The sequence below is a fragment of the Triturus cristatus genome, chromosome 4_1, assembly GCF_964204655.1.
Source record: "Triturus cristatus chromosome 4_1, aTriCri1.1, whole genome shotgun sequence".
Lineage (NCBI taxonomy): Eukaryota > Metazoa > Chordata > Amphibia > Caudata > Salamandridae > Triturus > Triturus cristatus.
In genome coordinates, this window is record NC_140585.1 from 1,142,565,747 (window position 1) to 1,142,578,139 (window position 12,393).

Sequence of the window (12,393 nt, forward strand, 5' to 3'; positions counted from 1 at the left end):
ATCTCTGGGGTGGAGGACGACGTTGTAGAGTTGAAACGCAAGGTGGCGGCGATGGAGACCGTCCAAAGGGGCCTCATGCACCGAGCAGAGGATGCGGAAGGATGGGCCCGACGTGACAACCTCAGATTCGTTGGCCTTCCGGAGGGTTGCGAGGAGGGAAACATGGAGCGCTTTCTCATCACTTGGCTAGAGGGCCGGCTTCCCCCTGACGCGATGTCCAGGTGCTTTGTGGTGGAGCGGGCGCATCGGGCTCTCCTGCAAAAGCCCTCGGTGGGGGCCCACCCGCGGCCGGTCATCGCCAAATTCTTGAATTATTTGGACAGAGATGCCATCCTGAAGCAGGCCAGGGCCAAAGAACCCCTCCTGTTCAATAATTCATGCATCCTGATCTTCCCAGACTATACGCGGCAGGTCCAGCAGCAGCGTCAGTCTTTTATGGCCGCCAAGGCCCGGCTGAGAGAGCTTAAACTCACATGCGCGTTCCTCTTTCCGGCCCGACTCCGAGTGGTCTTTCGGTCCCGCACGCACTTCTTTGATACCCCGGAGGAGGTCTTCAGATGGACGGACAAGACGGTGTGGGTGCGGCCCCATACGCCACCGGGCGGAGTATCAGATTCGTCTTCGGGGGGCGGCGTGGGGGGACCCCCGTGGCCGGAGGCAGAAAGGGGACAGGCGATCAAGTTCCAGGCGGCGCTCGAAGTCCGGAGGAGCTGTTGGTGGCGGCGGCTCGGCCCCTGGGGTACAGTCATTGGATTCTTAACGGAGAACACGGATGCTGCGTAGTGACATTTCGATTGGTGGTTCCGGGATGTCTTGAACTGGGCTTAATCTACCGTCAGATGTGAACTGGCGGGAGTTCTGTCTGGAGGTTATGGGCTGGGACTTGGGGATCCATTGTTCGGGGAAGCCTGCACCCCCCCGTTGGGGGTGGGGGTCAGCCCCGCCGCGACAGATACTTCAAAGGGATTTTTGGAGGTATGGGGTGGGGGGTTTGTTGGGGAAGGGTTGTTGTTGTTGGGGTCAGGTCGCACATCCACCACAGGTCCACTGCAAGCTGTATGCATGCCCCCGAGGCTTTCTGGGAACGAAGGACAGTGATACAATCCCTCATGGCTGACGTGTCTGGTGGGGTGATGGTGATGCAGGGAGGTCTCTGTATCCTGAGCTGAAATGTGCGAGGGGTCTTGAATAAGGTAAAGCGGGGGGCCATACTCTACCATGCAAAGCGGGTGAAGGCAGATATTCTACTGCTGCAGGAGACTCATCTCCAGGGCACAAAGGCCCTCTGTTTGCAGCGGTATGGGTACCAACAGGTATTCCACGCAGGCTTTGTGAGAGGGTCTTGTGGGGTGGCTATCCTGATACACCGCAGGGTCCCATACACGCACGAACAGCAGTGGGTTGATGGGCAGGGTCGTTACTTATTTCTCTGGGGTAGGGTAGGAGGGGAATCTATGATCCTAGGTAGCGTGTATGCCCCTCCCCCGTTGCAGTGGAATCTCATTGAGCGTCTACAATTGTTGTGGGCCGATATGCCGGATGTAATGTCGGTGGTGGGTGGGGACTGGAACGATGTCATGAGCACCAGGATGGACAGGTCAAAGGGGGGTGGAGGGTCGTGAGAGAGAGTTCCCTACCAAATTACATTCTCTTGTGACAGGCCTGGACTGGGTGGACACCTGGCGGCGGGCTCATGGAGCGGTTCGGGAATATACATATGTGTCAGCAGTTCACCACTCCTTCTCTAGATTGGATTACATCTTTGTTCCCCGGGGCATGGCTGGGGTGGTGGAGGTGGTGATACTGCCACGGGGGCTCTCAGATCACTCCCCATTGCTCGTACGTTTGGAGGTAGGCAGGGGACGGTAGCCGTTTCGTTGGCGTCTGGCGGGGTGGAATCTTCAGAAGGCGGAATATGCAGCGCACATGGGAGAGGCCATCGCACAGTGTTTGCTGGCAAACGTGGGCTCTGTGTCGAGTGCAGCTTATCTGTGGGAGGCGATGAAGCCCACACTGAGAGGGGTGGATATCTCGTGGTGTGCAGCAGCTCGCAGGCAGCATAAGGAAAAGCTGATCCGGGCTGAGGCAAACATTGAAATTCTCGAGCGACAAAGCCGAGAATCGGGAGATGCACTGGAGGTGCGTAGACTTTTGTGGGCGCAACAGGAGTGTGCAGCCGTACAGATGGATGAGGCACGGCAGGTGTGGCTGGCGACGCACAGTAGAGTGTACCAATGGGGGGATAAATCCAGTAAGATGTTGCATCACTTGTGTCAGGGCACTTTTCACGCACAACCCTTACCGGGTAACCCGATTACTGACCCTGCGTTAATAGCTGAAAGTTTTGCCACATACTTTGCGGATCTTTATGCTCCCAGGGAATGCCTGTCGGCGGATATGGTGGAGAAGTTTATTGTGGATCTGCCCCCCAGGGCGCTATCAGGTGAGCTGTGGGACGGGCTGGATGCCCCGTTGACAGTGGAGGAATTGGGGGCGGCCCTGGGGGAGCTTAACCCTGAGAAGGCGCCCGGCCCTAACGGGTTCCCGAGTGAATTCTTCCGTCGGTACCAGGCGCAGTTGGCCCAACACTATCGCGCGGTGGTGGAGGAGGCTCGGGATAGCGGTCGCCTCCCTCCGGATTGGTCGCATGCAGAGGTGGTGGTATTCCACAAGCCTGGCCGTCCCCCGGAGCACCACTTCTCATATCGTCCCATATCTCTCTTGAATGTGGAGGCTAAAGTTCTGGCAAAGGGCTCGGCCAATTGACTACTGCCTCATATCACATCACTCGTGCACCCGAATCAGGCGGGATTCATGCCTAAGCGGGCCACACAGCATAATATTAGAAGGGTGCAGGTGGTGATTGCGGCGATCCAGAGGCTGGGGGAGCCGGCGGCAATACTATTGGCAGACATGGACAGGGCGTTTGATTCCCTGAGCTGGGTCTATCTATTTGCTCTGCTTCCTAGAATAAATTTGGTGCCATGCTTTCTTTCCTATGTAAAAACTTCTGTACACAGGGTTGACGGCGATGGTGCAGGTGGCGAGGGCCTTCTCCTCTACCTTTGCTTTACAGAGGGGAACGCGGCAGGGGTGCCCTCTGTCGCCTATTTATTTGTTCTCGCCATGGAGCCTCTGGCTGCCTGGGTGCGGGTGGACACCCAGATGAGAGGATTTGAGTGGGCCATGGGTCTCTCGGATAGAATAGCGTTATACGCAGACGACGTTCTCTTTTTCTGACGGCAATTGACAGGACGGGGCCATGGCTTCTGCAGATAATGCGTATCTTCGGAGAATCGTCGGGTCTATATATGAATCCCCGCAAATCCACGCTGTGGGTGTTGGGAGGTCGGTCGAAGGTGGGCTTGTGGGCGACCGAGGTCCAGTCAGCGGCAGGCGGCTTGAAATACTTGGGGGTGGTGCTCTCGGATGTTCCGGCAGTGGCTTGGGAGCGTAATGTGACGCCGGTATGGGATCGTTTTCAGGCGGACATTCAAATCTGGTCTCGTATGCCACTGATGCTGTTTGGTTGATCGGCCATCTTTAAGATGGTCGCGCTCCCCCGACTCCTGTACCAGTTACAGAACCATCCCTATCCGAACACGCCCAAATGGTTCCGGGTGGTGAATTCTGTACTGGGTCAGTTTCTGTGGGGAGGGGGGGTGGTGCGAGTGGCCATACGTACGTGCTTCCTATCTACTTATAGCGGGGGTCTGGCGTCTCCAGATTTGCTCTCGTATTATCAGGCCTCGCACCTGTTGATCCTCAACGAGTGGTGGTATGGGGAAAGGGGGGACCCAGCGTACGCCCTGGAGCGCTAGCTCATGGGGAATCACACGCTGCACACACTATTATACTCGGGGAGGCTGCGGAGTCAGCTGCCACCAGTCACTCGAGTGGTGTTCACAGTTTGGAGACAGGCGCTGAGGCGCATGGGATGGTGGAATGTCCTGACCCAGGAAACTCCGCTGTGGGATAATGGGCGGTTGCCACAGATGGCGGCCCTTCGGGGGTTTCGGGGGTGGGACGCCATAGGCATCTCCACCCTGGGCGATGTCCTGAGGGGCACGACCCTGAAATCTTTTAGGGATCTCCAGGAGGAGTTCCATATGCCACAGGCGCAATTCTATCATTACCTACAGCTGCGTCATGCGCTGTCTCCTAGCCTGCAGGGCGTGGAGTCCATACCGGAGTTCAGTCCTGTTGAGGCGAAAGTTTGTATAAGGGACCTGCATGACAAAAAGATTTGGCGCATCTATAGGTCCCTGGTTATACACTGCTCCCCTACATTACGGAAACTACGGGAGGACTGGGAGGTGGATGTTGATGGGCTGGAGGAGGAGGATTGGACGGAGGCTCTGGCGTCACCGCGGGGGCGGCTATAGCCATCAGCTTACGCCTTGTCCAGTTCAAATCCCCTACACAGAGTGTACTACACTAGGACACGGTTGTGGCGGGCAGGAATGATTGCCAGTCCGGACTGTCTTCGTTGTGGGCGGGCGGAAGGCACATTGATACACACGGAATGGCAATGCGCGGCATTGGACCACTTCTGGAGGGGAGTATTTGCCTGTCTTTCAGAGGTACTGGGGTGGGAACTTATCCGGGCACCGAAACTGGCGCTGCTGCATGTTATGGAGGGGGTGGGGGGAATATATACAAGCGTCATCTCCTGCTCCTGGGCCTAAGTTTGGCAAAACGAGATATTGCTAGGGCATGGAAGGCGGCGAGGGCTCCCTCTGTGCGGCCTGGAAAAATGGTCTAGACTTCTGCATGGGACTGGAACAGCCTATCTTCGTGGCCAGGGGGTGCCCGCGTAAACACTATCGAATATGGAAGAGATGGGCGGAGTACAGGGGCCTCTGGCTAGACCCTCCGGTGGTGGAGGAGCCTACGCAGTTGAATTAAGACCGGAGGTTGGCTTATGGGGAGGAGTGGGCAGGAGCAAGGGGGGTGGTGGGCTGGGGGTGAGACCCGCGGAGTGCTCCTTTGGTGCTGCAGTGGGAGGGAAATGGACTAGTGCGACCTTTGGGGGGGGAGTAAGTGGTGGGGGGTGGGGGGTAGGGCAATGTCGTTAAATGTCACTGTGCTGTGCTTGGTTGTTTATGGGGGAGGGGGGGAAAAGTTGGTTGCTGTAAGGTATGTCTTATGTTTGATTTGGCGGGGATCTCTGGAGGGCAGAGCTCTGCGACCTATATGCAAATTGACCAATAAAATCTGTTTAAAAAAAAAAAGAAAATGCTCAGTTTTGCTGAGGATGGACAATGTCTCAGCGGTGAGATCTGTGAATAAATTAGGGGGACCGAAATCAAGGGATCGAGCGGATCTTGCGAGAGGTTTTTGGGATTATTGTTTGAATCAGAATATCTTGGTTCAAGTGGAGTATATACCAGGTCAGAAGAATGTTCAAGCGGATTGGTATTCGAGGAATCAAACGGATTCCAGCGATTGGATCCTACACAGGTCAGTGTTTTCGAGGATAATGGAGTTGTGGGGTCCTTGTCATGTGGATCTGTTTGCGAACAGGTGGAACACTCAGTTGGAGAAGTTTTTCAGTTGGCGTCCGGATCCGGAATCGGCTGGGATAGATGCTTTCAGGCAGGATTGGAGGGGTCTTTGACCGTATGCTTTTCCACCTTTTGTGTTGATAACCAGGGTGACATTGTTGGTATGCAAGTGGAAGGAGACGGTGGTATTGATAACTCCCCATTGGAAATCTCAAGTTTGGTATTCCATCCTTTTTGAAATGTCGATAGATTGCCCAATCCTACTTCTGACATTTCCAGACATTCTGAGAGGAGCGTTGGGAGAGTTTCACGAGTTGGTAATTTCAGGTCAGTTGAGACCGATGGCATGGAAAAGTTCAGGAGAGTCTGGGAAATGCCAGGACTTTCAAATGAGGCTTCTCAACTTATTAGAGAATCCTGGGCTTCAGGAACAAGGAAGATGTATAGATTTACTTGGCAGAAATGGTTACGCTGGTGTGTGGAGAGGGATTACGATCCCGTTTCAGTGGATGTAGTTTTTGTGGTAAATTATTTGGCATCTTTGTTTGCCTTAGGTTTAGCGTATAGGACTATTATTTGCATAGATCAGCTATTGCTGCTGGACATGATATGGTTGATGGAGTTTCGGTTGGGCAGAGTCATTTGGTGAAGAGATTGATGAAGAGTGTGAGAGTTTCCAAGCCTCCTGTGGACAGATATTCGTCTATGTGGGATGTTTCTAGAGTCCTTGAGTACTTAGAGAATTTGGGGAGTAACAGTGGTTTAGATTTAAGAGTTTTACGCGGAAAGTTGACTATGTTATTATGTTTATTGTCTTTTAGGAGAGTGTCTGATGTGAGAGCTTTGGATGTGGGAGCAAGGATTTTTAATCTAGAGGGTGTTTGCTGTTATCTGTACAGAAGAACAAAGACTAATTCAGATAGCATTTTCTATCTTCATTTTGATGGTCATGAACGTTTGTGTGTTGTGCGTTGTTTAAAGGAGTACGAGATGAGGACTTCAGGTGTTCGTCCTGCAAATGAAAAACAGTTGCTAATTTCTTATAGAAAACCTCAAAAAGCTGTTTCAAATCCTACCTTAGCAAGATGGGTGAAAGAAGTGATGAAGAATGCTGGTGTTGATGTGAGTAGATTTGGTGCACATTCCGTGAGGGGTGCTTCGGCATCAAAGGCTTTTATGCTTGGGGGTGCGTTACATGATATTCTGTGCTTTTTATTGGGTTAATCCATTATCCTGCACAGTTACCATAATTCATAACACATCCCCATCTTTCCTATCTTCAAGGAAGGAGTAACATATATATACTTATTTATATTCAGCTATCTACACTTGCCTGTTCTAGAGGTTTCTCACTCCCCAAGTCTTCTGCGTGTTGCCTGCCAGGTATGTCTGATATGGCCCCCATATTTCTTTTGGGCAACTTTGTGGTGTGAGAAGTTCCGGTTAAGGGTCTGATTGTATATAGAAGTAGGTGATGTCCTTGTGCCACTCCTCAAGTGTTGGTAGTGGCTCCCAGCCCCATCGTACTGCGATGTCTCACTAACAGTAATCCTATAGCTACTGTGCGCCTCACACTATGATGTATCTCCTTGTCATACCCAACGGCGTCACTAGTGGGGACAATTCAAATGTTGTCTCAGTGATGATCTCTTGTTCCCTAAGGACGGACTGCCAGAAAGCCCCAATTCCCGCACAGTGCCAGGCCAAGTGTGCAAAGTCAGCCTCTTCTGCGGTGCAGAATTAACAAGTGGCCGTTTTGCGCAGTCCGTAATAACTGGTTACAAGCACCTATCTTAATTGTGCAGCTGATGGTACTTCACGTACCGACATCACAAACCTTAGCAAACAAATGAGATCATAATATATGTCTTATCCATTCCAGGATCTTGGACTGCGACAAGTCCTATAACACCACCAACTGCTCAGCGATAAGCACACATGCATTTACACAAGCAAAGAAAATAAATCACAACACTGCAAAACACTGAGTTTTCACACAACACCGCAAGCTTGCCATAGGCAAATTACGATGAACAACCCTTTATAAATTCACTCCTCGGCTACCGCCTTCAAAACCACAGAAATACTTCCAATTTTCAAAACCTTGCCACAAACTTTTGGAACGGGGGCTGGATCTAGGGAAGTTCTATATCCTTTGTGGGTCGTTCTAGCTCCCTACTGTACAGTGACAAACCACTCTCTTTCTGCTACCACTGGATGCAGTGGGGATCCGTAAACCTCCATCGCTTATTGTAATCCTCAAAAAGGAACCTCCTCTGGTCGTATGGACCTTTGATTGTCAACTTGAATTATAATAAAGGGGCTAGATTCAGCAATACATGTCAGTTTCAGAGAAGCCAATGTGATGTCCAGATCATAAGGGTTATTAAAGTATTTTAGTCAAGGTTGCAATACAATCAAATATAAGCAAATTAGTCAGTTTATAATATAAGCATTTATTTTCAAATGATCTTCTTATCTGAATTTGTTTATTTTGAAGAAAAAGATGCAAAATATGATGACATACAATAGACATAATATTAGGTAGGTAGGCAGGATCCATAAAGTAACTTTCCTATTCTAAATAAGTATCGAAAGGGGAGCAGGGAATTTTTAAGAGAAAGATGTCAGCATCAGAAGAACCACGTTTAAGGTTCAGAGTATACGCATACGTATAAGCATAAAATTCAACGCCCCAGACAGGATAAGTCAGCAGAGTTAAGAAGAGATCTTCTCTCAGCGAAAACAGGACAGGGTTTGCTAACCTATACTATGAAACACATAATTAATACAAGAAAGAAAGTTCTGGAAGGCTCTCTGCATTAATCCCCACCAAACCGTCAAATCAGAGGCTGTCGTTTTCTGGGAAGAGGTAGAATCTGTAGTTTCCCAGTGCTGGACAATGAAACACGCATCTGTGCGACCTTGGAAGTATTACTCATCTGGTTTGCCTGGTACTGGAGGATCTCTCCCACCACCACAGTCTGCATGTCCACAGCCAAATTGCAATTAACCTCTAACTAACAGTTACCGTACTATAACAATAAGGCTATTCTAGCTAATGAGAACCCTGATAAGGCACCTGCAGAAGGAGAAAGCATAAGACTTACAGAACATTTAATAAATGCAAAGTACATGCAACTCAGGCCTGGTTACAAGTTAGGCAAATTTTAGAAACATGGGGGCTTATCATTAAGTGACTTTTCGCCACTTTATCAGCACTTTTTGGCCGAAAAGCGGCGATTTAATTATCGCACTATTAGTAAGGCCGCGCTAAGATGATGTAGCGCTAGTTTACTTGCGATAGCAGCCGCTTTGTTAACGCTTTGCATGTCAGCGATAATTATCGCTAATGACATGCAAAGTGGGCGTTCCTTATAATGGCTGCATGAAAAACGACGCAAGCACAACTTCGCACTATTTACAATGCAGCACCAGTGATAAATAAAGTAGCGCTAACCACGAGTATCGCAGGTATTGAACGCCTGATCAAAACTTGACTAACCCATCCTTACAATGAGAGGTGGATTCTAAGTTTAAGTTCACACTTGTGTATTAGCGAGATTTTAAATTATCGCCGAAAATCATCGCAGGATTCATCCCGTTATCGCTGCCTTACGCCACTATCGCTGGATTTCACATCGCCTCTGCACAACACGTTGATGATACGCCGCTAACAGGGCGAGAAAATCCAGCGATAGACGGCGATATTAAAAAACACGCTAAGCGCGATTTGCGATACTTATCACATTTTGTTGATGATATGCCCCATGGCTTTCAAGCAAGTACATGAGTAAAAGCATTGATTTATTATATTTTAATAATGGTGGTTCTTTCTAAATGTAACCATAACCACATACTACTTTGATTCATAAAATGCAAACAGATTTATATTGTTAAACAAACATTGAATATGATTCGCATATGAACACATGAAGCGGCCCATCTCCCTCATGTGCTTGCCACCACCCTTGTGTTGCTCTCTCCATAGTATGCTGATTTTCCTCTTCTCCCCACTCAGATTTATTTTATGCCACCATTGTTTCTCCCCACAAACTCCTCCGTTGCTGCTCCTGCCCCCATCACCCTTGCGATCTGCCTTTTGTTTACGGGTTACAAAAACAAATGCATTAAGCAGGGAAGCTCATTGTTGCTGAGCTGAGATGTGTCAAAGTATCGTATGGATGCAGACAGCATCTTCATGTTGCACAACAGTTCCTTCCCTCCATATGTGTGCTGCTTGTTGTGATTTTTTTCTGATTTTGTTTTATCCCGTTCCCCATTGGGTGTTGTGTGGGAGAAATCACTACTTAATCTAAAATTGAAAACATGCCTTTATTTCTCCCACCAGTCCATTGTGGAATGTGTGTTGAGTATAAAAAACAAAGCAGGAGAAAGCAGCTAGTTCAGCCCAGCTTGTAGCTAGGGTAAAAAAATATGCCTTTCCTGTAAACAAGGGTGAAACCGGTCCTGGGTTGCTTGAGTTCTGATTCAGGGAGGGCCTGGCCTGGCAGTTCGGGCTAGACTGTTCCCACGAGGAACAGGGTCAAGACTGATTTGCATATGGCTGGATCCAAACTGAAGTAGCATGGTGGGCAAAAAAAGATGGATTGGGCTGCGACCTGAAGTCATTGCCAGTGGCTGAGATTAATTCAAGCATTCCTTCCATCACCTTGTTGTTTTTGCATTTGACACCCTATGTGCCCTGGGTATGCCCAGACGTGCATTCAGGACTCACTGTGCCACTGGAACCAAGCTATACCTGGCTGAAGAGCCCATAACAGGGGTAAAATGAGTTCTGGGTTGCTTGAGTTCCAGTTCAGGGAAGACCTGGCCTGGCAGTCGGGCTGGACTGTTCCCATGAGGAACAGGGGCAAGACTGATTTGTCAGTAAGGTGGCATGGTGGGCGAAAAACAATGGATTGGGATGTAGCGTGAACGATTGCCAGTGACTGAGATTAATTCAATCATTCCATATAGCAACTTGCTGATTTTCCTTGAAAGAGGGCCATCGAGAACTATTCAAATGCAGAGGATACAGCTGGCATGAGTGCACCCCATCTCCTCCTTATTTGCTCTTAGTGAGGTTGATGGGCACTATTTCACCAAGGGCTTTGGTGGCCATCTTCTTTTTGGTCTTGCTGCATAACATTGAGCGGTTTATTTTTTTGTGGGACAAGTTATTCTTGGTGTTTTGTTCTTGTATTTTAAAACTTTCCTAGACCAGTGGTCCTTTTGACTTCGGGGGAGCCCCACTGAATCATTATTGGAATCTGATTACCCCACTGGGTCATTATTGGAATCCAGGGACCCCCGCCTAAGCAATTTTGATGATTTGAACCGCAAATAAATGCACTCAAACATAGAAATAAGCATTCATCAAGCAAATATGCAAATGATGAAATATTTTATTTGATTCACAAACAAATATGAAAACAATTCAACATTTTATCTTTAATGGGAAGGTTGGAGCTTTTCTAAGTTAAGTTGGACACATCGTCCATGCTATATTCTCTGTGATGCACTTGCACAGCTCACACGAAACAATCTTAGGATATCAACTTAATTTTTAGCATTCCATCTCAAATTCTTTCAAATTACAGAACATATTAAAATTGTCAGTGTTATACTTGCTTATTGATTTCTATACACTTTTTTAATATGTTAAAATTATTTAATTTTCTAAGCAGTCGCTGAACCCCTGAGTAGGTACTGTGGATCCCAATGGTGCCCGGATCACAAGGTCTGGCATTGTAGTTAAAAATCTAAGCATTTGTACTTTTGTAACTATTACAGTATAGGCTAGTTTGACTACTTTCAAGCATATTGGCGGTGTTTGATTTGTGTTCGCACCAGTGCCGAATTTAAGCCTGTGGTTTCGTGTGCTCAGCATTAGGACTTAACTGTCAACAACAGCACTTATGGCAGTCTGCCACATGGTGGCGCTGTTTATCTATTAAGAAATGAGCACAACAACAGTAGATTATAAATTTAACATACTTTAATAATGATTAGAACATTGGAATGTTGGTAGCTCCATTGAAAACAATGGAGTGCTCCGGGCTTATAATGGCTGGTATAAGCCCGGAGCTCCAACAGTCCAATGTTTCTTTGTTCACAGCTCTGGCTGTGAACAAAGGCTTCAGGGAGCCCGAGGGGATTTCAATCCCCTAGCGCTCCCTGAAGGTTTTGTTTTATTTGTTAGAACATTCTGCCCTCTAGTGACAGAATGTTCTAATAGCCTTATAGCCCTTCGTAGCAGGGCTATTCCTCAATTAAAGTCCCGCTGCTTTGTTAAAGTCCCTCGCCTTCGGCTCGGGCCTTTAACGCTGCAGCAGGCCTTTAATAGCCGGTATAGCCCGCTACGGCGGGCTATAATTCTATACTAAAACCTGCCGCCCAAGCCATTCTTATAGCTCTGGAACAGTGTGAACTGTCACACTTGCAGGAGTGTGATGGTGTGATGATTAGTAGTTTTGTTTGCACTGTCATTGGTAGTGCTGATAGGGGCAATGTGGGGTTCAAGCTGCTGTGGCCTCCTGACGAGGGCCATGGGACTTATGTGTTTTACAAATTAAGCAATGTATCGTGCATCCATGCCTACACCTCCATCATGTTAACTTTAGTGAAAGAATAAATAATCCACTAACCACCAATACCTTTGCTTTTTATCATCAAGTGGACTACATTTCATGATTCTTTTGTAGACCTGTCTGGTGCAAAAATCTGTCATGTTTGTGTTTCCACCTCCACCCCTGCCCCACATCAATAACATCTTTGTTTGTGCAATCTGATCTCAATTGACCTCACGCACCATTTGTCGAAAAGCGTGAACTCAACCCATTGAGCTGATTCTTAGCGATATGCCCTCCTTGAAATCGCGACG